The following is a 26069-nucleotide window of genomic DNA, read 5'->3' on the forward strand; positions in this document are numbered from 1 at the left end:
GGTTATCTATACAGATGGCTCGATGGTCGATGGCCGTGTGGGGTACGCTTACGCTCATGCGGACTATGTAGACCAGCGCTCCTTGCCGGACGGCTGCAGTGTTTACACCGCAGAGCTAACAGCCATTTTTCGTGCCCTTGAGCGTATTCGTACCAGCGCTGGCAAGTCTTTTGTCATTTGCAGTGACTCTCTCAGTAGTCTACAGGCTCTTGACCAGTGCTACCCACGCCATCCCATTGTTGTGGCCATCCAGGAGTCCGTTCATGCTCTTGCACAGGGTGGACGTTCAGTGGTGTTCATATGGACCCCGGGACACGTTGGGATAGCGGGAAACGAACACGCCGACAAGTTAGCTAAAGAAGCCACCCGCAAACTGCCGTTGGAGATCGGCCTCCCGGCAACCGATCTCCGATCGGTGTTACGCCGTCGGGTCTTCGGGATGTGGGCAGACGAATGGCGCACTCTGTCTGTACCCAACAAGCTGCGGCGTGTAAAGGAGACCACGACCGTGTGGGGTTCCTCCATGCGGGCCTCTCGCAGGGATTCTGTTATTCTCTGTAGGCTCCGCATTGGTCACTCTTATCTGACGCATGGTCATCTGCTGCGTCGAGAGGACCCCCCTCATTGTCGCTGTGGTGCAACCATGACGGTGGCCCATCTGTTGTTGGAATGTCCTCTTTTAACCGCTCTCAGGTGTGCATTTAATCTCCAGGGTGATTTATCATCTCTGTTAGGTGACAATGTCTCTCTGGCAGATCGCGTTTTAAGTTTTATTCGCGCAAGCGGCTTTTATAGGTCCATTTAATTTTATTACATCACCCTCTTTTGTGCTGTATCTTTTACTTTGTTTTGTGTTGTAATTCGACTCCACCCTAATCTTTTAGGCTGGAGGTTTTAACGTGTTGCAGAGTGGCTGGCTCATCTTATTATTTTCGTGATCAGCCAGCCACAGTCCTCTGCTGTGCAGTTTTAATTCCGTCTGCCTTTGTTCTCTATGTAGTTTTTGTTGCTGTGCTACGTTTTCCGTGTTGTCTTACCATTGACCATGGGGCTTTTCTTCCCCCGGAATTTTTATTTTAGTGCTTCGTCTGCCTGGTGGATAGTTTCAATGTGCTCTGTGTTTTTATGAAGCAAGGGACCGATGACCTTTGCAGTTTGGTCCCTTTAATCTTTAAACCAACCAACCCACGAATGGTCCACAATGTTTCAGAACATTCCGCAGTATTCGTGAGTGTTCAGGAACGTTCCACAATGAGCTGGGATGTTTCCGAATATTCTGGAATTTTCTGGAATGTTCCAGACTATTCCCGAACATTCCAAAATATCCTGGATCATACTGGAATGTTGTGGAATGTTCTCGAATATTCTCGAATGTTTTAGAGGGTGAATCTACTTAGCACTTATATCTTCAAAAGTACGTTTTTCAGGTAACAACAGTAACATTCTTCATGGGTGGGGGATTGGGGGATACAGGGCTACCACACTATGTAACTGCCTTGATCGTATTGGAACTCGCTTCTGAGTTTTAGCGGCATGCACATTGTACACTAATTTTCATAATATTTATTGATTATAGACACACAGATAATATTTTGCACCCATCAAAGACAGTTAGTCGATTATTCATATAAATCATTTAGGTAAAATCTTATAACCCTTCCTGTCATAACCCATAAATGTGGTTGTGATTACACTCTTTTACGTGAATACCCCAGGGCAAGCAGGTAGAGTGGATGAGAATCTATTTTCTGTATCCATCACGGCATATTAATGGAGGAAATTCACTTTAAAGACATGCACGCGATGTAACAGCAACAGTGAAATTTCTTATGATTTTTAAGTTATAAAATCGTATGATGGTAAAACGCATAACAGCGGACGGCTGCAGAAGCTCACGCACTCACTCACTTGATTTTCGGAGATCTCTTGATTTCGTTTATTTCATAGTTCTGGCACTTGTAGTATCTTGCCTAGTTATCTGCTCTATTTGCTTGGCTTTTTATACTTCCCTTTCCGGTGTGTCTGCTCTAGGTGTCATTCTTATTTTAATAACCTATTTAGCGCCCGAAAACCTCAAACCACACACACACACACACACACACAATAACCTATTACTCTTATTGCGCACTTTATACACGCAATGGATCTGACCACCTTAGAGCCGGCCACCAATATATCTGGTTGCCCAGACTGGCATTTAATGGGTTTTCAGCCCATGCACCTCTTCAAAGAATTGGCGGGTAGTCTGTTTGGTGCTGTCCTTTAACATTGGAACGCCAGTTTGCTCGTGAAGCTCCCTAGAGGGGAAGCATCTGGGTAGGTGCAGAGCAAGGCGAAGAGCTTGTTCTGTACTTTCAGTAGTTTTTCAAATTGGATGTTCACAGCATTGCCCCATACCACAGAAGCGTACTCTATAAAGTGCCTAATAAGTATCAGATATAGAGTTAATCCACACTTGGTGGATAGCGTCGTAGTTGGATTTAAGGTTAGGCGACCCAACGCTTTTCCTCTTACTTCGCAGACGTGTGGTCTCCGGGTCATGTGCCCATCTACAGTCACACCGAGGTATTTCCCGGTTCTTGACGATGGGATGGGGTCTCTAATGATACGAAGCGGTACTAAATCTGCAGGAAGCTTTTTCCTGGTGATGAGTAGGGCTTAGCTTTCAGCCGCATTCATCTTGAGTCGTCGTTTGGCCGCCCAAGATCCAAAGTTGTCACATGCTTCTTGAAGACGACGCTTCATTATATGGGTACTGAAACTGCGCGCAAAGAGCGCGTACAGCGTAAGCTCGACTCAGGGAGTTTTTGCCATCTCAGACGTATGTAGAGTGTACAACAGCGGGCCGAGAATGGACCCCTGCGACACTCCCGTGTGGATTTGTCTTCCTGTGGATTTGAGATCTTCCACGAGAATGTGGATGGTGTGGTCACTTAGGTAGAATTTGAGCAGGCGCACCTGTGACACCAGCACCCCCAGTACAAGAAACTTGCGCAGGAGGCTGTTATGCCACATGCTATCGAATGCCTTGGACATGTAGTCCCAACTATGGCTCAGTGACATGATACCTTTGTCTGGGAACATGAAGTCAACAATTAGTTGCAAATAGTCTTGACCTGTGTCTTTTAGCCGTTCTTCTTGTTCGCTGTCCGTCTTCGTCCCTTCACCGCATGTGTTCCTGTTTCTATGCGTTTGGGCGCTGATGACCACACTGTTTAGCGCCCGAAAACCTCAAACCACACACACACACACAAATGGTCTCGAGCCCTCAGGGGTTCAGCAATCGTTTGCTAGGTACAGGTTAGGCGGCCATGGGGTTGTTGCCCTTGGGACTGGTGAGTGCTGCCAGGCCACTGTCACCATAAGATCTGGGCGTGCTTCAGCGACCATCGTGCAGTGCGGCAGTGGAATGTTGTGTGTCACTGGGAATTGGGATCTTGGCTTGGTCGGCCACATAGTGAGGATGGAATAAAGATCTTTAACGCCTATAGAAAACCCTCAGTCTCAAGGTGTGCTGCGCGCTGAGGAGATGCATGGCTGTTCAGATGGAACAGTTGCTAGTGGACAACATTGGGTGTACCAGCTGCACCTCAGTTGTATAAGGCTTACCCATGCATGCTGAGCTCTGTATGAATGGACTTTTAGTTCCCTAGCTGCTTGTGGGACGAACACGGATCCTTCGAATTTTCATTATAATTTTACAGCTGCTAGTGGGATGGGTGGATCACTGGTAGGCACCAACAGCCAACCTAATAAGAGGGCTCAGCTAGCCACCCCTCCAGATGTGGGAGTACATAAGAACGAAGCAACAAAGAGTAACAGAACACAGACTGGTAATCAGAATGTGTTTTTAGTGATAAAAAGGAAAGAAGGAAGTTTCGGGAAAGTCTCAGCTTTCTACATCCAGAAAGGTTAGATGGACTTGCCGGGTCTCTAAAATATGTAAAGTGGTTTCAGAATGGAATACCGTTGGTTGAAACATTAAGTTTCCAACAACCTATTAACCTACAGAGAGCTAAGTGCCTGGGGGCGGGGGGGAATATGCCATTGACACAGAGCTCCACAGCACCTTGAGCTTCAGCAAGAGTGTTGTGTCATCTAGGGACCTAGGTGATATTCCTATAGAATAACTAAAGAGTGAGTAGGATCAAAACGTAATTTTTAATGTTCAGAACATTATGAAAAGGGTGGATGTAGGTCTGGTGAAATCCAACTCCTTCATTCTTACCTTTAATACCAACAAACTCCCACAGCACATCAAGACCAGCTTTCTTCACCTAAACACACAGCCAGTGTTTTGAGCATACAGTCCTAGGGTGTAAGAAGAAGTAATACGTGGCAACTATGGTAAGGCCACTCATGAAGGAGTTGTTTGTTTGTCTCCTGTCAAATGTATGAACTGCTCTGGAAATCGCCCTGTATGGAATAGGCACTGTAGAATCTTTCTAGAGGAATGCGAAGTACAGGAAATAGAAACAACAAAGCATATCCCCTGTGGTGTGCCCAAAAAGATCTACAAGTCCATGCAGCCTCACACATCTGCTACATCTTGTGCATCAATCCTTCAGAAGCCTCCTCCAAAAGCTGATGTCTCTATACAAGTGGTGGCTGCAAGTGTCAGTACTAACACCTGCACATATCAGTACACTTGCAAGGCAGCAAAAGTATCAGAGCTTGTAGCCCCCCCCCCTCCCCTAGGACAGCAGAAGAAGGTACAGTGGCCAACATGGGAGAGCCCTAGGCACCTCCAGTGGCTGAGGCTGCTCAGAAGCTCAGTATGGCCATTACCAGTCCTACCCCAGTCCCAGTAAAGCTAATGTTAAGAAGTAACAACAGGCAAAATCGAGTAGCAAAACGCTGGAACATGTTGGATTGAGTCTGTGTGATGCTTTATGTGCCACTTACCCAAAGCTGATGGAGTATGAGGTATCTATTGTGCAATCATTTCGCCCCAAGACTGAACCTCCATCTCCCATAGTCTTCCCACCCCAGCAGAGAGACAGGATGAAGGTGCTACCCTGTGACAGATGGCTCTCCACTATAGTATGGAAGCCGTCTTATCACTGGGGTAGCTACATACTACAGTGGAACTTTCAGGGATTCAGCACGCATGTGGAGGAACTTTGTGTACTACCTCAGAGCAGACCACTGTGTCTGTGTCGCCAGGAGACTAATTTCAATTAATCATACACCTCTAAGTTATGAGTCCCCCAGGTGCTCGGCATTCATTTGCTGGGTACGGGCTTGGCGACCCCGGGGTCCTGAACTGGGGACTGGTCAGTGCCGCCAGTCTCCTGTCACCGTAAACCCCGGACATGCATCAGCAACCACCGCATGGCTCGGCGGTGGAATGTTGTGTGCTGCGGGGAATGGTAATCTTGGCTTGACCGCCTGGATTGCGAGGAAGGTAAACCTCTATAAAAACCCCTCAGTCTTACGGTGTGCTGTGCGCCTATAAGATGCACGGCTGTTGGGGTGGAACAGTCGCAAGTGGGCAACCTCTGGGGCACCTGCCACACCCCAGTTGTATAAGGCTTACTCAGGCACCCGGGGCTCTGTCTGAGCGGACCTTTAGTTCCCTAGCTGCTCGTGGGACCACAATGGACCCTTCGACCTCTACATTTCCCCCTACCAGTGGATTGGGTGGGCCACTGGTAGGAAAACACACCCAATCGAAAAAGCGACTTCGTGCTGGGAGTCCTCCAGCGCCTGATGTTACTAGAGATTTATCAGACTGTCGTAAAGGAGCACATGCTGATAACCAGAATGTGTTTTTGATTGTCACACGGAAGGAAGGTAGCTTTGAGAGAGTTTCTTCCTTTTACATCCACAAGGGTCTTGAGGGAATTGCAGGAACACTGAAATCTGTGAAGCGTTTGCACAATGGGACTCTGTTAGTTGAAACTTGTAGTTCACGTCAAGTCACATCTCTTAGGAAAGCAACCTGTCTCGGAGAGTACGCTATCGAGACCGAGCTCCACTCCACTTTGAACTATAGTAAGGGTGTTGTGTCATGTAGGGACTTGGTGGATATCCCCAAGCACGAGTTGACTTCTGAGTGGGCTGACGAAGGTATTGTCGATGTGCAGCATATTATGAAACGAGTCGACAGGAGATCAAAACATCTAAGCGCAACCCCTATGGTGAGGCCAAGAAGCTCTTTAAGGCCATGCAGCCTACTGTGTTTGCAACATCTTTCGCTTCCACTCTGCAGAAGCCGGTACAGTTGGCCACTGTTGCTACACAAACGGAGGTTGCTAGTGTCAGCACTAATACCTGCGTTTGCCAGTGCACTTGTGCTGCTGCGGTTGTTTTGCAACCTGCAGCTCTCCCCACAACGTCGGACAAGGCCGTGGTTACTGACATTGGGGTACTTCCTGCCCCTACCCATATGGCACCTTCTGCCCAGGCGAGTAAAGCTCCAACTGATGACAAGGTTCTGCATTCTAAGCCCCCCAAGACGAAGACGCCGAAGGTGAAGGTTTTGCCACCTGAGGAGACTAGTCAGGGTCAGTCCGATGACGATGCCATCGTACTATCTGACATCTCCCTTGGGTCGCCATCGGAGCTGATGGACATTGATGTCGACCGGGGGCGATATTCTCGCCCCAGGAATAAATCTCTGGCCAGTACGGGCTCTCCTCCAAAGCAGAGGGGCAGGGTGAAAATTCAGCCACCCTGATCACTGGCTCCCATATTACAGTGGAACCTGAATGGGTTCAGGACCCATGTAGCCGAATTACAACTCCTTGTACGAGAGTGCCCCTTGTGCTTATGTCTCCAAGAGACACATTTCTGGGCCACTGATGCTCCTTCTTTACGGGGCTATACCGTGTATCGAAAAGATGATCTGATGGGGGAAAGGGCAAAGGGTGGTGTTGCGGTTTTTGTACGTGAGATGCACCACTCATCTGAGCTCCCTCTCGTTACAGACTTGCAAGCAGTTGCAGTTGACCTTCTTGTGTGGCAGAGGGTCACAATCTGTTCCGTTTACTTATCGCCTCAGGATGCAATAGACTCAGAGGCTCTCACAGACCTTATTAGCCAACTCCCCCTCCCATTTCTCCTTCTGGGGGACTTCAATGCTCATAATGTCTTATGGGGCTCTACGACTACTTGCCCCAGGGGTCGCAATCTGGAAAGCCTCATGGCATCTGAAGAACTGTGCATCCTCAACTCTGGTGCTCCCACTCATTTCTGTACAGCTTCTGGGTCGTCGTCAGCTATTGACCTTCCCTTTTGCTCTCCAGCACTCACGGATTCTGCTCTGTGGGAGGTTGCCGCTGACCTCCATTTTAGTGATCACTTCCCCCTTTGGATTCGCCTCCTGGATGAGACTGTGGCATTACCAGTGCCGCCCAGGTGGCACCTCTGCAGAGCTGACTGGACACTGTTCAGCGATTTAGCTGTTTTGGAACACCATGCCAGCGTCCACGAATGGGTCGACCATGTTACAGCCATGATCTCCCATGCTGCTGAATTGTCGATCCCATGGTCCGCAGCTCCTTAGCCACTCTCAGTGTGGCTTTCGGAGATGTCGTTCAACTATAGACAACTTGACCCTGCTTGAGGCGGCCGTCCAGCAGGCCTTCCTACGTAACCAGCATTGTCTAGGTGTATTCTTTGACATTAATAAGGCGTATGACACTACTTGGCGTCGCCTTATCCTCAATCAACTACATCAGTGGGGCTTTCGTGGCCATCTCCCCATCTTCACTCGGTCCTTTCTTTCCCGCCGCCTCATTCGATACCGGGTTGGTAATGTGTAATCTGATTTGAACGTGCAGGAGAATGGTGTTCCTCAGGGAAGCGTTTTAAATGTCACCCTCTTTGCCGTCGCCATTAACAGTATCAGGTCCACTATCCGGTGTCCTGCCCAGTGCTCTTTGTTTGTGGACAATTTTGCTGTTTTCTGTTCTTCCTCCAGTCTTGTCACTGCTAGTCGGCAGCTGCAGCTTACGATAAAGCGATTAGCGGCATGGACTGCGAAGATGGGTTTTACCTTTTCTGCAGACAAATGTGTGTGTGTTCACTTTAATCGTTCTTGACGCGTTTTACCTCCCCAGAATTGTGTCTGAGGGGCACCATTCTTCCTTTTAGGTATACACTGTGAGGATCCTGGGCCTTACTTTTGATTCCAAGTTGTCGTGGTTGCCGCCCCTTAAAGACCTCAAGGTGCGGGCCCTGAGGGTGCTGAATATTTTGAAGTGTCTGAGCCATCGGTCCTGGGGAGCAGATTGGGCGGGTCTGCTGCAGTTTTATAGGGCTTTCGTCCGGTCGCGTCTTGACTATGGATGCACTGGGTATGGGTCAGCGAGGCCTTCGTATCTGAAGATTCTTGACGCAGTACACCATGAGGGTAACAGGCTGGCTACTGGTGCCTTCCGTACCAGTCCCATCCCCAGCCTGTGTGCTGAGGCAGGAGAACCGACGCTCGCCATCCGGCGGAAACTCCTCATGGTGCGACGGGTGTGTCAATTCCTTGCCTGTCCTACCTCCCCTGCATACCCTACTGTTGCCCGACCGCCTATGGAACGTCTCTTTTCCAGTCGCGCAAGGGCAACGAGACCATTTGGGATTCGTGCCAAGCATTTGCTCGAGTCCCTTGGTGTGGAGCGTGTCGCTCCCCAACGACAAGGTTTTACTCGCCTGCCTCCCTGGTTGCACCAGAGACCCAGCGTCGTTTTAGCCTTGTCAGAGTACTGGAGGAGCTGCACTCCTGCGTTTGTTTTTACCTCCTTATTTTGTGACACTTTAAATCAGCATGCCGACCATGTACCAGTATTCACGGATGGCTCTAAACAGGGGGACTCTGTTGGTTGTGCTGTTGTTTTCTCTGATCGAGTCGTCAAGTTACAGCTTCCTGCAGCGTTTACCATCTTTGATGCCGAATTGTTTGCGATCTTGCGGGCATTGGAGCAGATGATATGTGTTCCCAGTCTTAAGTTTCTCATCTGTTATGACTCCCTGAGTGCCCTTCAGACCATGCAACACTTGTACCCAGCGGATACGGTCGTCCAGAACATCCATGTTGCCCTACTCCACCTGCAACGGCAGTGGAAGGAGGTTTCTTTCTGCTGGGTTCCGGGGCACGTGGGTATTAGGGGAAACGAACTGGCGGATGTGGCTGCCAAAGATGCATGTTCCCTCCCTCACGTTGTTGAATGTGCCGTCCCCCTCCATGCTGTTACCTCCCTTTTGCGTTATCGTGTTATGCGTCAATGGGAAGAGGAGTGGCTGGCAGTCGGTGAAAATAAGCTGCGTGTGGTCAAGGCCACCACGCGGCCATGGCGTACGTCCAACCAGTGATGCAGGCGGGATGAGGTTCTCCTTACTTGCCTCCGCATCGGGCACAGTACCTTAACGCACGGTTCTTTACTCCGGCGGGAGGACCCCCCAATCTGCAGTGCTTGTGGCGTCCAGATTACTGTCCGCCGCATTTTACTTGAGTGTCCTTCATTTTCTGAACAGAGGGCGGTGGTTTCCTTGCCACCGGATTTGCCCTCTATTTTGCAAGACGACGCAACGACTGTGGTTAAGGTTTTACGGTTTTGTGTCCTGTCCAATTTGTTGCCTCGGATTTTAGGGAGAGGATTTTAATGTGCTGCTGGGTGACTGGCTCACCCAGGCTTTAGGTAAGAGGTCCGCCAGTCACGATTATCTACTTGTTTCACTTCGATTTCTGTTCTCTTTTCCTTGTGTTTCCTTTCCTCTTATAGTGCGTTTCTTCTCCTCTTGTTTTGCCTCTGTATGTGAGGATTTGTAACTGCGTCAGGTCTGTGTCTTTTAGCCGTTCTCCTTGTTCGCTGTCCGTCTTCGTCCCTTCACTGCATGTGTTCCTGTTTCTATGCATTTGGGCGCTGATGACCACGCTGTTTAGCGCCCGAAAACCTCAAACCACACACATCACACAAGTCATCCCAAGAGGCGCCCTGTCCCTTGGTGGACCACTGAGTGCCGCTCAGCCATCCGAGCCCGCCGTGCAGCTCTGCGCCGCTTCAAGTGCCGTCCCTCAGCTGACAACCTTGCGGCCTTTCGGGTGGCAAGGGCCAAGGCGCGGCGAGTGATTAAAGAGAGCAAACGACGGTCATGGCAATCGTTCCCGAACTCCATGTCCCGCTCCACTAGTTCTACAAAAGTATGGGAAGCCATCAGGAGGATTTCCAGGAAACGCAGCCAACTACCTGTCACGGCATTGCTGCATCAGGGTTGTCTACTCACGGCGCCGCGAGACATTGCCCAGACACTGGCCATGTATTTTGCTGAATCTACTGCCACTATTAACTGTGATCCAGATTTCTGCCTTTACCGCACTGCCATCGAGAGGGATCACTTGGACTTCCGGTCTCCAAATTCTGAACCCTACAACTGCCCCTTCACAATGTGGGAACTGGATTCGGCGCTGTTTGTGGCTCATGATACTGCGCCAGGTGATGATCAAATCCTGTACAGCATGCTGCAGCACTTGTTGCTGCCATCCAAGGAAGTTCTCCTGATTTGTTTTAATATGATATGGAGGGAGGCGATTTTGATTCCCCTCCTCAAACCGTTAAAAGACCGAATGCATCCCAGTAGATATCGGAATATTGCTTTGACGAGCTGTGTCAGGAAGACATTGGAACACATGGTCAACCGTCGCCTGGTTTGGCTGCTTGAGACCAGCCTGCTCCTTAGCCAGTCTCAGTGTGGCTTTCGGAGATGTCGTTCAACTATAGACAACTTGACCCTGCTTGAGGCGGCCATCCAGCAGGCCTTCCTACCAACATTCTTGCGGGCATTGGAGCAGATGAGATGTATTCCCAGTCTTAAGTTGCTGATGTGTTCTGACTCCCTGAGTGCCCTTCAGACCATGCAATACTAGTACCCATCGGATACGGTGAGGATTTGTAACAGCGTCAGGTCTGTGTCTTTTAGCCGTTCTCCTTGTTCACTGTCCGTCTTCGTCCCTTCACTGCATGTGTTCCTGTTCCTATGCATTTGGGCGCTGATGACCACGCTGTTTATCGCCCGAAAACCTCAAACCACACACACACACACACACACACACAATAAAGATCAGGAAAAAAGTGTTGATCTCCTGGACAGCATAGATATGATTTTAGGTGGTTTCACATTACACTTAGACGGTTAGGGTTCACATATTCTATTTCGGAGGGTCTATTGCGTCCACTCTTACTTCTCGCAAGTGAATTTTAGCCAACTCGCTTACTTCGCATCTCGTAGATGTAGCCCCAGTCGCGAGCTTTGTTCAATGAGTGCATAATAATGAGACAAGTCGGTAGGTTTGATTGCTAAGCGTAATAAGAATCGTAAAATGTTAGGATACCAACTTATTTTGTTTTAGGGCTTGGCGACCCCGGGATCCTGAGCTGGGGACTGGTTGTATAAGGCTTACCTAGGCATGTGGGGCTCTGTCTAGGTGGACTTCTAGTTCCCTAGCTGTTCGTGGGACCGAGATGGAACCCTCGAACCTTTATTCTTCTCCTGTCACCGGAAAGGGTGGACCGCTGGTGGGTTCTAACACCCAATCCAACAAGAGGGCTCGTGTAGCCAGTCCTCCTGATTCAGGTAGTAGTAACCGAACTCATGCTGCTTCGCAGAATGTGTTTTTCATAATTAAAAGAAAAGATGGGAGTTTTGAAAAAGTTTGCCATTTTATATACAGAAGGGCTTAGAAGGTATTGCTGGCACATTAAAATCTGTAAAGCGCTTGCGAAATGGCACCTTGTTGGTTGAAACATCTAGCTTCCAGCAAGTCCAGAACCTTCAGAAGGCACAATTTCTTGGGGAGTTTGCGATAGAGACTGAATTTCACAACACCTTGAACTATAGCAAGGGTGTTGTGACTTGCAGAGATCTCGTTGACATTCCCCAAGACGAACTGAAGGCTGAATGGTCCCGGGAAGGAATTGTCGTCGTGCAACACATTATGAAACGGGTGGATGGTGCTATCATAAAGACTGACTCATTTATCCTTACATTTAACAGCACTAAATTGCCAGAGCATGTGAAGGCAGGTTTCCTACGTCTCAGTGTACGGCCTTATTACCCCAACCCCATGCGGTGTTTTAAATGCCAACACTTTGGACACACTACTCTCGGCTGTAAAGGGGAAGCCACTTGCGGGAATTGTGGTAAAGCCGCCCATGAGGGAGTTGGTTGCTCCTCTCCTCCCAAGTGTGTCAACTGCTCTGGGGATCACCCTGTGTGGAGTAGGGAATGCAGAGTTTTCCTTGAGGAACGGAACGGAACGGAAGATCCAGGAACTAAGAACTACAAAACGCATCCCGTATGGTGAGGCGAAGAAAATTTACAAGTCCATGCAGCTGCCCACGTTCGCTGCTTCCTTTTCTTCTGTTCTCAAACAACCAGTCTTGAAAACCGATGCCGCTACACAAACGGAGGTTGCTACTGTTAGCACTAGCACCTGCGCTTGTCAATGTATGTGTGCTGCTGCCATTCCTGTGGAGCCTGCTGGTCCCCCCCCCCCCTCCGTCCTTCTGACCAGGCCGTGGTAGCTGACATCATGTAACTTCCTGCCCCTTCCCGGGTCCAGTCTTGTGCACTGCCCAGCGCTGCTACGCCCCCTACTGCTTCTGAGGTTTTGGCTCCAATGCCACCTCAGGCCAGAACATCGAAGCCAAAGACAAAGGTGAAGACTCGCCCACTAAATGAGACTGCAGTTATACAGTCTCCTGATGTGGATGTCATTCTCTCTGACGTCTCTCTCGACTCCTCTTCTGAGGCGATGGAGGTTGATGTCAGACTGGGGCAATCATCTCGCCCCAAAACTGAGCCTCCACCTGTTGTGGGCTCTCCTCCCCGACAGAAAGTGAGGATGAAGGTACTCCCACCCTGATAGATGGCTCCCATTATACAGTGGAACATGAATGGATTCCGGGCACATGTGGAAGAACTAAACCTCCTAGCACGGCAACGCCCCCTGTGCTTGTGTTTACAGGAAACGCATTTAAAACCATCTGATGCTCCTGTACTAAGGGGCTATACGTCATATCACAAAGATGACCTGACTGGAGAAAGGGCCAAAGGCGGAGTCGCTGTGTTTGTCAATAATGACCACCACTCCTCTGCTCTCCCCCTGGATACTGACCTGCAAGCAGTTGCAGTTGAAATTCATTCACCTCAGAGGCTTACCGTTTGCTCCCTTTATTTACCCCCTCTGGATGCAATGACCTTAGACGCTCTCACAGATCTTATCGACCAACTCCCCCGCCCATTTCTCCTCCTGGGAGACTTCAATGCCCATCATGTCCTGTTGAATTTTGGAGAGCCTCTTAACATCTCAAGTGTTGTGCATCCTCAACACCGGTACTCCGTCTCATTTCTCTACTGCTACAGGGTCATTCTCAGCCATTGACCTATCTTTCTGCTCTCCAACCCTCACCGACTCTGTTCACTGGGAGGTCATTGACGACCTTTATTCCAGCGATCACTTCCCTATCCGCATTCATCTCCTGGATGGTGTATTGCTGGAGCAGCAGCCACCATCGTGGATGATTGGCAGGGCTAACTGGCCACTGTTCACTTGGTTGGATGTCTTTGACCGCCACAATAACGTACAGGAATGGGTGGATCACATCACGCTTGTGTTCCATCATGCTGTTGACCTGTCCATACCACAGTCTTCTGGCACTCTTAAGCGGCGCCTTATGACTTGGGGGACAGAAGAGTGCCGTTCAGCCATCCGGGACAGGCGTGCGGCTCTTCGCCTATTTAAATGCCGCCCAACAGCGGTCAATCTTACCGCCTTTCGAATCGCGAGAGCCAGGGCACGCCGTGTCATTAAAGAGAGCAAGAAAAGGTCATGGCAGGAGTTCCTGGACTCCATCAACCGTTCCACTTGTTCCACTAGGGTATTGGAAGCCATCCGGAGGATTTCCGGTAAACATAGCCGTTTACCAATAGCCGCTGTCCTGAACCAGGGATGCCTCCAAACAACACCCAGAGCCATTGCTCAGGCGCTGGCAGAGCATTTTGCACAAAGTACTGCCACTGCAAATCAGGATCCAGCTTTTCGTCGCTACCGTGCGACTGTCGAAGAGCGACCTTGGACTTTCGTTCGAACAGTTCTGAGGCCTACAATTCCCCTTTCTCCATGTGGGAACTTGAATCGGCACTTACTGAGACTTCTGACACTGCACCAGGTTACGACCGCATCCGGTACTCCATGCTTCGACATCTGCCAGCGGCGTCAAAGGAAATCCTCCTCGAATGTTTTAATCTCATATGGCAGACAGGAGTGTTCCCCATCTCGTGGAGGGAGGCAATCCTCATCCCTCTCCTCAAACCAGGAAAGGACCGCACATGTCCCAGTAGTTATCGTAGTATCGCTTTGACAAGCTGTGTCGGAAAGACCCTGGAACGGATGGTTAACCGGCGTCTGGTCTGGCTGTTAGAGACCAGACAGCTCCTTAGCCGCTTTCAGTGTGGATTCCGAAAATTTCGGTCCACGGTCGACACCTGACCCTCCTATAGGCGGCTATTTGGCAGGCTTTTCTCCGTCAGCATCACTGTATCGGTATCTTCTTTGATATCAGTAAGGCATATGATACTACTTGAAGACACTGTATTCTTGAACAAATACATCAATGGGACTTTTGTGGCCGTCTCCCCATTTTCATTCGGTCTTTCCTGTCTCAGCGGTTTTTTCGGACCCGCGTTGGTAACACACTGTCTGATCGCTTCGAGCAAGAGAACGGTGTTCCCCAGGGCAGTGTTTTAAGCGTTACCCTATTTGCCATAGCCATCAACAGTATAATGTCTACAGTGAGGTGTCCAGTACAATGCTCCTTATTTGTGGACGACTTTGCTGTTTTCTGTTCCTCCTCCAGTGTTGCAACCGTGAGCCGTCAGTTGCAGTTAACAGTGCGGGTGTTATAGGAGTGGGCTGCAAAGACGGGTTTTCGGTTTTCTGCCGATAAGTGTGTTTGTGTTCAGTTTAATCGTTCTCGTCATCTTTTTACTTTGCCTGCCTTGCATATGGGGGATACTGTCCTACATTTTAGAGACACCGTGCGGTTTCTGGGCCTAATTTCTGACTCCAAGTTGTCATGGCTGCCACACCTACGTGACTTGAAAGCCAGAACGCTGAAGGCACTGAACATTCTCAAGCGCCTCAGCCACAGGTCTTGGGGCGCGGACAGGGCGCGTCTCCTTCAGTTTTATGGAGCTTTTGTGCGTTCACGGCTGGACTATGGCTGCACAGTATATGGGTCAGCGAGGCCATCTTATTTGCGGATCCTTGATGCTGTTCACCATGCTGGGATCCGACTGGCCACGGGTGCTTATCGGATCAGTCCCGTACCCAGCCTCTGTGCTGAGTCTGGCGAACCGCCACTTACCATCCGGCGGCAGCTCCTGCTGGTGCGCCAGGCTTGTAAGTTTCTTGCAGCTCCCAGCTCGCCTGCTCACCGTCTTGTTGCCCATCCACCACTGGACCGCCTTTTTTCCCGCCGTCCCCGGGCTACGTTGCCGTTTGGGATCCGTGTGCAACGTGTACTAGAGTCCCTCGGTGTGGAGTCTGTACAACCCCAAATCCAAGGTTTTAACCGCCTGCCACCCTGTGGAAATAAAAAGTTTAAATGCGCCGCTCAATGACGGCAAACTTTCTCAGTCAAAGATGATTGCAGCTAGCTCCGCAGCAGCTGCAAAAAATGCTACACAAACTCTTGCGTTATAACAAATGTGCTGTGGGTTCCTTAAATGATTACGCTGCAGATTAGCTTATTATGTTTTCGTAGCTCGTTTACACATCAATTAAGTTCTAGTAATTAAACGATTGCAAGACAAAAGCTTTCGCAATACAATCGTACCTTCTGCACTCAAACAATAGCCAGTACACAAGAAAACATCAGAAGAGAACTAAGTTCATTGTCTTCCAGTCCTTTTATAATATAATAGAAATTATAGTGTTCAGTTCATTAGTTTACACATATGATCTTATATCATGGAGAATAATGTCTTTTTTCTATTATCAGAATCGATAAATTGTCTTTAAAGTTATTTCGTCACTTTGTCCGTGTCACAATTAGGCATGAAAGTTCACACAACATTACGCATGTATAGTTCTTTTGTCGTTATTTATACTGTTCATGTGAAATATATGCGGGCTTGGCGACCCCGGGGTCCTGAGCTGGGGACTGACCGCCTGGATTGCGAGGAAGGTAAACCTCTATAAAAACCCCTCAATCTTACGGTGTGCTGCGCGCCTACAAGATGCATGGCTGTTGGGGTGGAACAGTCGCAAGCGGGCAACCTCTGGGGCACCTGCCGCACCCCAGTTGTATAAGGCTTACTCAGGCACACGTGGATCTGTCTGAGCGGACCTTTAGTTCCCTAGCTGCTCGTGGGACCACAATGGACCCTTCGACCTCTACATTCCCCCCTGCGGGTTCGGGGGTTAGAATAGGCCCTCGGTATTCCTGCCTGTCGTAAGAGGCGACTAAAAGGAGTCTCAAACGTTTCGGCCTTATATGATGGTCCCCTGTCAGGTTTGACCTCCATATCTCAAAATTTTTCCGAAGAGCGAGCCGACTGGTGAAGGGCGCCTTACTTGGTGCATTGTGTCCATGTTGTGTTGAGAACTTTCGCCATCTTATTCGTCATTGCATTGCAGTCCTGCCCGCTCTCCATCGCTTGGGCATGGATACACTCCTGCATGCACTTTCTGCCAAGCACTGTGCAGGGCCATTTTCTGCACTGACGACGCCCATGGACCACATGTCACCTAACATCCAGCACGGTAGCTAGTCCGTTGTGGTGGGGCCGCCATGTACCCTCTTGGTTGTAGCCCCCTGACAACACAGGGATCGCTCTACTGATGCCTGCGCCGTTAACTCCCCACGTATGCCAAGGAGTAGGTGCCCATCTCCCTGGGGCATCGGGACTCCCGGCAATGGCCATCCTGCCAGGTGGCCTTTGCTGTGGCTGGGTGGCGCCCGTGGGGAGGGCCCTTGGTCGGAGTAGGTGGCATCAGGGCGGATGACCCGCAATGAAGCGTGGTACATCATCTCTCGCTGGCGGCCAGCCGTCAGCAGTCTCTAAGCGTTCCAAAGCTCACTTTAAGGCTAATGTGTATGACCCCAAATCGTTCCCCTCCCTGGCCACACCATGGGAGGAACGAAAGGCTGTGAATGAGAGCAAAAGATACTCGCCCCGGTATCTCGTCTGTACCAGAGCTGACAGGGACTCGTTTGTGTCTGTGAAGCCTCAGTTCTTTGTCGAACATTTAGAGGACAAGTTCGGGGAGGTGGAGGGCTTGTCCAAGATGTGGTCTGGATCGGTGTTGATGAAAACGGCAACCTTTGCCCAGTCACGAGCCTTGCTGGCTTGTACGAAGTTGGGGGATGTGTCTGTTACTATCACCCCACATAACAGCTTAAATATGGTCCAGGGAATTATTTTTCACCGCGATTTCCTTTTACAGTCCGATGATGAGCTGCGCGCCAACTTGGAGTGCCGAGGTGTCCATTTCGTCCGGCGCGTCCACCGGGGTCCGAGGGATTGTCAAGTTGCCACTGGTGCCTTCATCTTGGCCTTCGAGGGTGACACGTTACCTGAGAAGGTCAAGGTGATGGTGTACCGTTGTGATGTCAAGCCGTATATCCCTCCCCCGATGCGGTGCTTCAAGTGTTGGAAGTTCGGCCACATGTCTTCACGCTCTGCTTCCGACCTCGTCTGTCGTGATTGCGGTCGACCTTCCCATCCTGATCATCCCTGTGCCCCGCCTCCAATCTGTGTGAACTGTGGTGCGCACCATCTGCCTTGCTCGCCAGACTGTCCGATTCTGCAGAAGGAGCGGAAGATCATGGAAATCAAGACTCTCGACCGCCTGACGTACACTGAGGCGAAGCGGAAATATGATCGGCTTCATCCAGTGCGCATGACAGCTTCTTATGCCGCAACTGTCACTCCTTCTACAATTCCATCCACTCCAGTCAGCTCTCAGAGTCGAAGTCCCACACCTGCCCCCTTGATGGTGGGGGGCACTAAACCTCCTGTTGCTCCTGCTCCATCTACTTCAGGAGCAACACCCCCCCAACCATCGGGGACATCAGTCCCCCCTTCCCAGCCGGAGAAGCGTAAGACTTCTTCGGCTACTCTCGTAAGGAAGGGGTCCCTTGGGGACCTCCCTTCGCACGTTCCGACCGGTTCCAAAGCCGACAGCCACAAGTGGCTCAAACAACCGCCAGTCCCTGGTCGTCGGGACACACGGTCATCGTCTGTCCCTGAGACTGACCCAGTGACGCCCTCCCAGCCTGAACCACCCAAGGCACAGTGCGAGAAGCAGAAGAAGAAGAAACTCCCCAAGGCTACCGACATTGCGGTGGTACCCATTCCACCGCTTCCTACAAGCTCTGCGTCTGAGGATGAGGTGGAGATTCTGGCGTCCACTGAGGACATGGATCTCGCCAGTCCCTCGGATGCAATAGATAGCTGTTGTCCAGGTGGTGACTCAGTAGCAGCAGGGGCCCCGGAGGCGTAATCTGCCTCCCCAATCCCTTCACGCCTTTCCCATCCATGGCTAATACCATCCTCCAGTGGAACTGCAGCGGTTTCTTCCACCATCTAGCTGAGCTCCGCCAACCTATCAGCCGTCATCCTTTCCTTTGCATTGCTCTGCAGGAAACTTGGTTTCCAGCAATGCGAACCCCCGCCCTCCGTGGCTATCGGGGTTATTTTAAGAACCAGGCAGCTTATGAAAGGGTGTCTGGTGGTGTATGCATATATGTCCTTAACTCTCTTCACAGCGAGTTTGTACCTCTACAAACCGCTTTAGAGGCTGTCGCTGTTTGGGTGTGGACGCCACAGGCTATTACCGTCTGCAGTATTTACCTTCCACCTGATGGTGCTGTCGCGCAGCATGTCCTGGCTGCTCTGATAGCCCAACTGCCGCCACCTTTTTTGCTGCTGGGCGATTTCAATGCCCACAACCCTCTATGGGGTGGGACTGTCTCCGATGACCACGGTCGGGCCGTGGAGCATGTGTTGGCTCAGCTCGACCTTAGCCTCTTGAACACCGGTGCTCCCACGCATTTCAGTGTGGCCCATGGCTCGTTCTCGGCCATCGATCTCTCTATTTCCAGCCCTGGTCTTGTCCCATCCCTCCACTGGAGAGTGCATCCTGAGGTGGTGCGTGTTTTAACCATGTCCATCATTTCAGCGGCCGAGGCTGCCATCCCCCGTTCTTCTGCCCACCCTCGGAGGAGGGCTGTCCCCTGGTGGTCGCCGGAGGTTACTGAGGCTATTCGCGACCGTCGGCGGGCTCTTCAGCGTCATAGGCGGCACCCGTCTCTTGAGGCCCTCATCACCTTTAAGAGGCTCCGTGCCTTCGCTCGTCGTCTTATTGCACGGCGTAAGCAGGAGTGCTGGGAGAGGTATGTCTCATCCTTGGGCTCCCATGTCTCCCCCTCGCTCGTGTGGTCCCGGATCCGGCGGATTTACGGATACCAGACCCCCATGGGTGTCCCTGGGGTCTCCCTGGACGGCGCTGTCTGCACAGACGCCGCCGCCATTGCTGAACGGCTTGCCGCGCACTTTGCTCAGAGCTCTGCGACTGCATCCTATCCCCCCGCCTTTCGCTCTCTAAAGGAGCGAGCCGAGCGGACGCGTTCTCATTCCACACGTGTCGTTCTGAAACATACAATGCTCCTTTCAGCGAGAGGGAATTCCTCGCTGCCCTCGCCGATTGCCCTGATACAGCACCAGGCCCAGACTGCATCCACGCACAGATGCTGAAGCATCTTTCCAGGGACTGCCAGAGACACATTCTCGCGATATTTAATCGCATTTGGAGCGAAGGCGTGTTCCCGTCGCAATGGCGAGAGGGTGTTATTGTCCCCATCTTGAAGCCCGGTGCGGACCAACTGGCGGTGGACAGCTATCGTCCTATTACCCTCACCAACGTTTTGTGCAAGTTGCTCGAATGTATGGTGGGGCGGCGTTTGTGTTGGGTCCTTGAGTCGCAACGGTCTCCTCGCTCCATCCCAGGGTGGCTGCCGTTGGGGCAGGTCTGCCACTGACAATTTGGTGCGGCTGGAATCTGCTATTCGTACGGCCTTTGCCCGACGTCAGCATCTCGTTGCTGTATTTTTCGATCTGCGGAAGGCGTATGACACCACATGGAGGTATCACATCCTCGCCACGTTGTATGAGTGGGGTCTTCGTGGTCGGCTCCCGGCTTTTCTTCAAACCTTTTTATTGCGCCGCTCTTTCCGGGTGCAAGTCGGTGCCGCCTCTAGTTCATCTTATATACAGGAAAATGGGGTCCCGCAGGGCTCGGTGTTGAGCGTCTCCTTATTTCTAGTGGCCATTAATGGTCTGGCTGCAGCCGTGGGGTCGTCGGTGTCTCCTTCTTTGTATGCCGACGACTTCTGCATCTCATTTAGCTCCACGACTACGGGAGTCGCCGAACGCAGGCTGCAAGTCGCCGTTCGCAAGGCAGCATCATGGACTCTGACTCATGGTTTTCAGTTCTCTGCAGCCAAGACTCGAGTTATGCACTTCTGCAGGCGTCGGACGGTCCACCCTCATCTTGAACTTTACCTCGACGGCCACCTGCTTGAAGGGGTGGACACTTGCCGCTTCTTGGGACTCGTGTTTGATGCCCGGCTCACATGGGTTCCTCATATTACTCAGCTGAAGCAAAAATGCTGGCGGCACCTTAACGCCCTCCGCTGCCTTAGCCATACGTCTTGGGGTGCAGATCGCTGCACGCTGCTGTGATTGTACAGAGCCCTTGTGCAGTCCCGGCTTGATTGTGGGAGCCCGGCCTATGGGTCTGCATCACCCTCAGTGTTGAAGTTGTTAGACCCCATACACCACTGTGGGGTTCGGCTTGCAACTGGCGCTTTTCGTACCAGCCCCGTGGATAGTCTACTGGTGGAGGCCGGGGTTCCCCCGCTGCGGATTCACCGCCATCGACTGCTCGCCGACTATGCTGTCCACGTGCATTGCTCGCCAGGCCATCCCAATCGTCGCCTGCTTTTCCCTGCCATGGTCCTCCATCTGCCCAAACGGCGACCTAGGTCTGGGCTTTCCGTAGCTGTCCGTGTCCAGTCCCTGCTGTCAGAACTGGGGTCGTTCCCTCTTCTGCCTCCCTTCCGGGTCCGTACACCTACGCCTCCCTGGTGTTTGTCCCGGCCGTCCGTCCGTCTGGATTTGGCACAGGGACCTAAGGACTCGGTTCCGCCTGTGGCCCTCCGTCGCCGTTTTCTTGCGCTCCTCGAATCATTTCCGGGCTGTGAGCCTGTCTACACTGATGGTTCCCTGGTTGAAGGTCGCACTGCCTACGCTTTTGCTCACGCTGCGCATGTTGAGCAACGCTCCTTGCCGGCTGGCTGCAGTATTTTTACTGCAGAGCTGGTGGCCATCTTGCGCGCTCTTGAGCATATGCGTTTCTGCTCAGGTAGGTCCGTCGTCATCTGCAGTGACTCCCTGAGCAGCCTTCAGGCCATCGACCGCTGCTATCCCTCTTCTCCTCTGGTGTCCTCTATTCAGGAGTCTGTTTCCGCCATTGCCCGCTCTGGTCGTTCGGTGGTCTTGGTTTGGACGCCAGGTCATGTTGGCATTCCGGGGAACGAACGTGTTGACAGGCTGGCCAAAGGGGCGATCGACACCCCAGCTTTGGAGATCGGCCTTACAGCTCGCGACCTGCAGCTGGTGTTGCGCCGTAAGGTGCTTGGGGTGTGGTCTGTTGAGTGGCGAGGCATGACAGCCCAGAATAAACTGCGGGCTGTCAAGGAGACGACCGATGTGTGGCGCTCCTCCCTGCGGTCTTCTCGCAGGGACTCTTTCATCCTGTGTCGGCTCCGCATCGGCCATACATACCTGACGCACGGCCATCTTTTACGTCAGGAGGATCCCCCCCTGTGTCGGTGTGGGTCCCGGCTGACGGTCGCCCACGTTTTATTGGAGTGTCCCGACTGCGCACCCTTCGGCAGTCTTTTAATCTCCCGGGCACCTTGCCTTTGATTTTATGCGACGATGCCTCCATGGCTGACAATGTTTTACATTTTATCCGTGCTAGTCCTTTTTATGGATCCATTTAGGGGGGTCCTGCACTTTTCCATTTCTGTGTCTTTTGTCCTCGCGTCTCTCCATATTTGTTGCTGTTTTGGTGTCTCATTGGATGGTTGACTCTTTCCCTTTTTTGTTGTCGTGGTCAGTCAACCAGTCTCCGGCCATCTTCTTTTCATCTATTTCTTTCTGCCTGGTGTTCGTCTGTACTCTTCTTTTCTGTAGTGTTCGTTGCCTAATTTGTGTTCTTTAGCACCTGGGGGGGGGGGGCAGTCTCCTTCCCCTTGGGGTTTTATCTGCTCTGCGACTTTGTCTCGCTTGTTTTTGGAATGGGGGACTGATGACCTTAGCTGTTTAGTCCCCCTTAAACATCCCAACCACCACCACCACCACCAGTGGATTGGGTGGCCCACTGGTAGGAAAACACACCCCATCGAAAAAGCGACTTCGTGCTGCGAGTCCTCCAGCGCCTGGTGTTACTAGAGATTTATCAGACTGTTGTAACAGAGCACATGCTGATAACCAGAATGTTTTTTTGATTGTCAAACGGAAGGAAGGTAGCTTTGAGAGAGTTTCTCCCTTTTACATCCACAAGGGTCTTGAGGGAATTGCAGGAACACTGAAATCTGTGAAGTGACTGCGCAATGGGACTCTGTTAGTTGAAACTTCTAGTTCCCGTCAAGTCACTTCTCTTAGGAAAGCAACCTGTCTCGGAGAGTACGCTATCGAGACCGAGCTCCACTCCACTTTAAACTATAGTAAGGGTGTTGTGACATGTAGGGACTTGGTGGATATCCCCAAGGACGAGGTGAAATCTGAGTGGGCTGACAAAGGTATTGTCGACGTGCAGCATATTATGAAACGAGTCGATGGGGACCTAGTCAAGTCAGACTCGTTTATTCTCACGTTCAATTACCCGGGACTCCCAGAGCATGTTAAAGCGGGTTTCTTACACTTGCCAGTATGGCCATATTTCCCCAACCCAATGCACGGTTTTAATTATGTCAGCACTTTGGGCATACTACGTTGGGGTGAAATGGGATAGCCACTTGTGGTAAATGTGGTCAGCCTGCCCATGAAGGAGCCGATCGTTCACCGCCTGTGAAGTGCGTGAATTGCTCTGGGAATCACCCTGTCTGGAGCCAGGTCTGCCCCATCTATCTCGAGGAACGGAAGATACAGGAGATCAAAACATCTAAGCGCATCCCCTATGGTGAGGCCAAGAAGCTCTTTAAGGCCATGCAGCCTCCTGTGTTTACAACATCTTTCGCTTCCACTCTGCAGAAACCGGCACAGTTGGCCACTGTTGCTATTCAAACGGAGGTTGCTAGTGTCAGCACTAATACCTGCGTTTGCCAGTGCACTTGTGCTGCTGCGGTTGTTTTGCAACCTGCAGCTCTCCCCACAACGTTGGACCAGGCCGTGGTTGCTGACATTTGGGTACTTCCTGCCCCTCCCCATATGGCGCCTTCTGCCCAGGCGAGTAAAGCTCCAACTGTTGACAAGGTTCTGCATTCTAAGCACCCCAAGACAAAGATGCCTAAGGAGAAGGTTTTGCCACCTGAGGAGACTAGTCAGGGACAGTCCGATGACGATGCCATCGTACTGTCTGACTTCTCCCTTGGGCCGCCATCGTAGCTGATGGACATTGATGTCGACCGGGGGCGATATTCTCGCCATAGGAATAAATCTCCGGTCAGTACGGGCTCTCCTCCTAAGTACAGAGGCAGGGTGAAAATTCAGCCACCTTGATCACTGGCTGCCCTATTACAGTGGAACCTGAATGGGTTCAGGACGCATGTGGCCGATTTACAGCTCCTTGCACAAGAGCGCCCCTTGTGCTTATATCTCCAAGAGACACATTTCCGAGGCACTGATGCTCCTTTCTTTACGGGGCTATACCGTGTATCGGAAAGATGATCTGATGGGGGAATGGGCAAAGGGTGGTGTTGCGGTTTTTGTCCGTGAGATGCACCACTCATCTGAGCTCCCTCTCGTTACAGACTTGCAAGCAGTTGCAGTTGACCTTCTTGTGTGGCAGAGGGTCACAATCTGTTCCGTTTACTTACCGCCTCAGGATGCAATAGACTCAGAGGCTCTCACAGACCTTATTACCTAACTCCCCCGCCCATTTCTCCTTCTGGGGGACTTCAATGCTCATAATGTCTTATGGGGCTCTACCACTACTTGCCCCAGGGGTCGCGTTCTGGAAAGCCTCATGGCATCCGAAGAACTGTGCATCCTCAACTCTGGTGTTCCCACTCATTTCTGTACTGCTTCTGGGTCGTCGTCAGCTATTGACCTTTCCTTTTGCTCTCCAGCACTCGCGGATTCTGCTCTGTGGGAGGTTGCCGCTGACCTCCATTCTAGTGACCACTTCCCCATTTGGATTCGCCTCCTGGATGAGACTGTGGCATTACCAGTGCCGCCCAGGTGGCACCTCTGCATAGCTGACTGGACACTGTACAGCGATTTAGCTGTTTTGGAACACTGTGCCAGCGTCCACGAATGGGTCGACCATGTTACAGGCGTGATCTCCCATGCTGCTGAATTGTCGATCCCACGGTCCTCAAGTCATCCCAAGAGGCGCCCTGTCCCTTGGTGGACCACTGAGTGCCACTCAGCCATCCGAGCCCGCTTTGCAGCTCTGCGCTGCTTCAAGTGCCGTCCCTCAGCTGACAATCTTGCGGCCTTTCGGGTGGCAAGGGCCAAGGCGTGGCGAATGATTAAAGAGAGCAAACGACGGTCATGGCAATCGTTCCTGAGCTCCATCTCCCGCTCCACTAGTTCTACAAAAGTATGGGAAGCCATCAGGTGGATTTCCGGGAAACGCAGCCAACTACCTGTCACAGCATTGCTGCATCAGGGTTGTCTCCTCACGGCGCCGGGAGACATTGCCCAGACACTGGCCATGCATTTTGCCGAATCTACTGCCACTATTAACTGTGATCATGATTTCAGCCGCTACCACACTGCCATCGAGGGGGATCACCTGGACTTCCAGTCTCCAAATTCTGAACCCTACAACTGCCCCTTAACAATGTGGAAACTGGATTCGTCGCTGTCTGTGGCTCATGATATTGCGCCAGGTGATGATCAAATCCTGTACAGCATGCTGCAACCCTTGTAGCTGCCATCCAATGAAATTCTCCTGAATTGTTTTAATATGATATGGTCGTCCGGCACGTTCCCTGACTCGTGGAGGGAGGCGATTTTGGTTCCTCTCCTCAAACCGGGGAAGGACTGAATGTATCCCAGTAGTTATCGGAGTATTGCTTTGACGAGTTGTGTCGGGAAAACATTGGAATGCATGGTCAACCGTCGCCTGGTTTGGCTGCTCGCGACCAGGCAGCTCCTTAGCCACTCTCAGTGTGGCTTTCGGAGATGTCGTTCAACTATGGACAACTTGACCCTGCTTGAGGTGGCCATCCAGCAGGCCTTCCTACGTAACCAGCATTGTCTAGGTGTATTCTTTGACATTAATAAGGTGTATGACACTACTTGGCGTCGCCTTATCCTCAATCAACTACATCAGTGGGGCTTTCGTGGCCATCTCCCCATCTTCATTCGGTCCTTTCTTCCCCGCCGCCTCTTTCGATATCGGGTTGGTAATGTGCTATCTGACTTGTACGTGCAGGAGAATGGTGTTCCTCAGGGAAGCGTTTTAAGTGTCACCCTCTTTGCCATCGCCATTAACAGTATCACGTCCACTATCCGGAGTCCTGCCCAGTGCTCCTTGTTTGTGGACGATTTTGCTGTTTTCTGTTCTTCCTCCAGTCTTGTCACTGCTAGTCGGCAGCTGCAGCTTACGATAAAGCGATTAGAGGCATGGACTGTGAAGACGGGTTTTACCTTTTCTGCAGACAAATGTGTGTGTGTTCATTTTAATCGTTCCCGACGTGCTTTTACCTCTCCTGAATTGCATCTGAGGGACACGATTCTTCCTTTTAGAGACACTGTGAGGTTCCTGGCCCTCACTTTTGATTCCAAGTTGTCGTGGTTGCCGCCCCTTAAAGACCTCAATGTGCTGG

This window comes from Schistocerca cancellata, chromosome 7 (genome assembly GCF_023864275.1).
Source record: "Schistocerca cancellata isolate TAMUIC-IGC-003103 chromosome 7, iqSchCanc2.1, whole genome shotgun sequence".
In the NCBI taxonomy this organism is placed as follows: domain Eukaryota; kingdom Metazoa; phylum Arthropoda; class Insecta; order Orthoptera; family Acrididae; genus Schistocerca; species Schistocerca cancellata.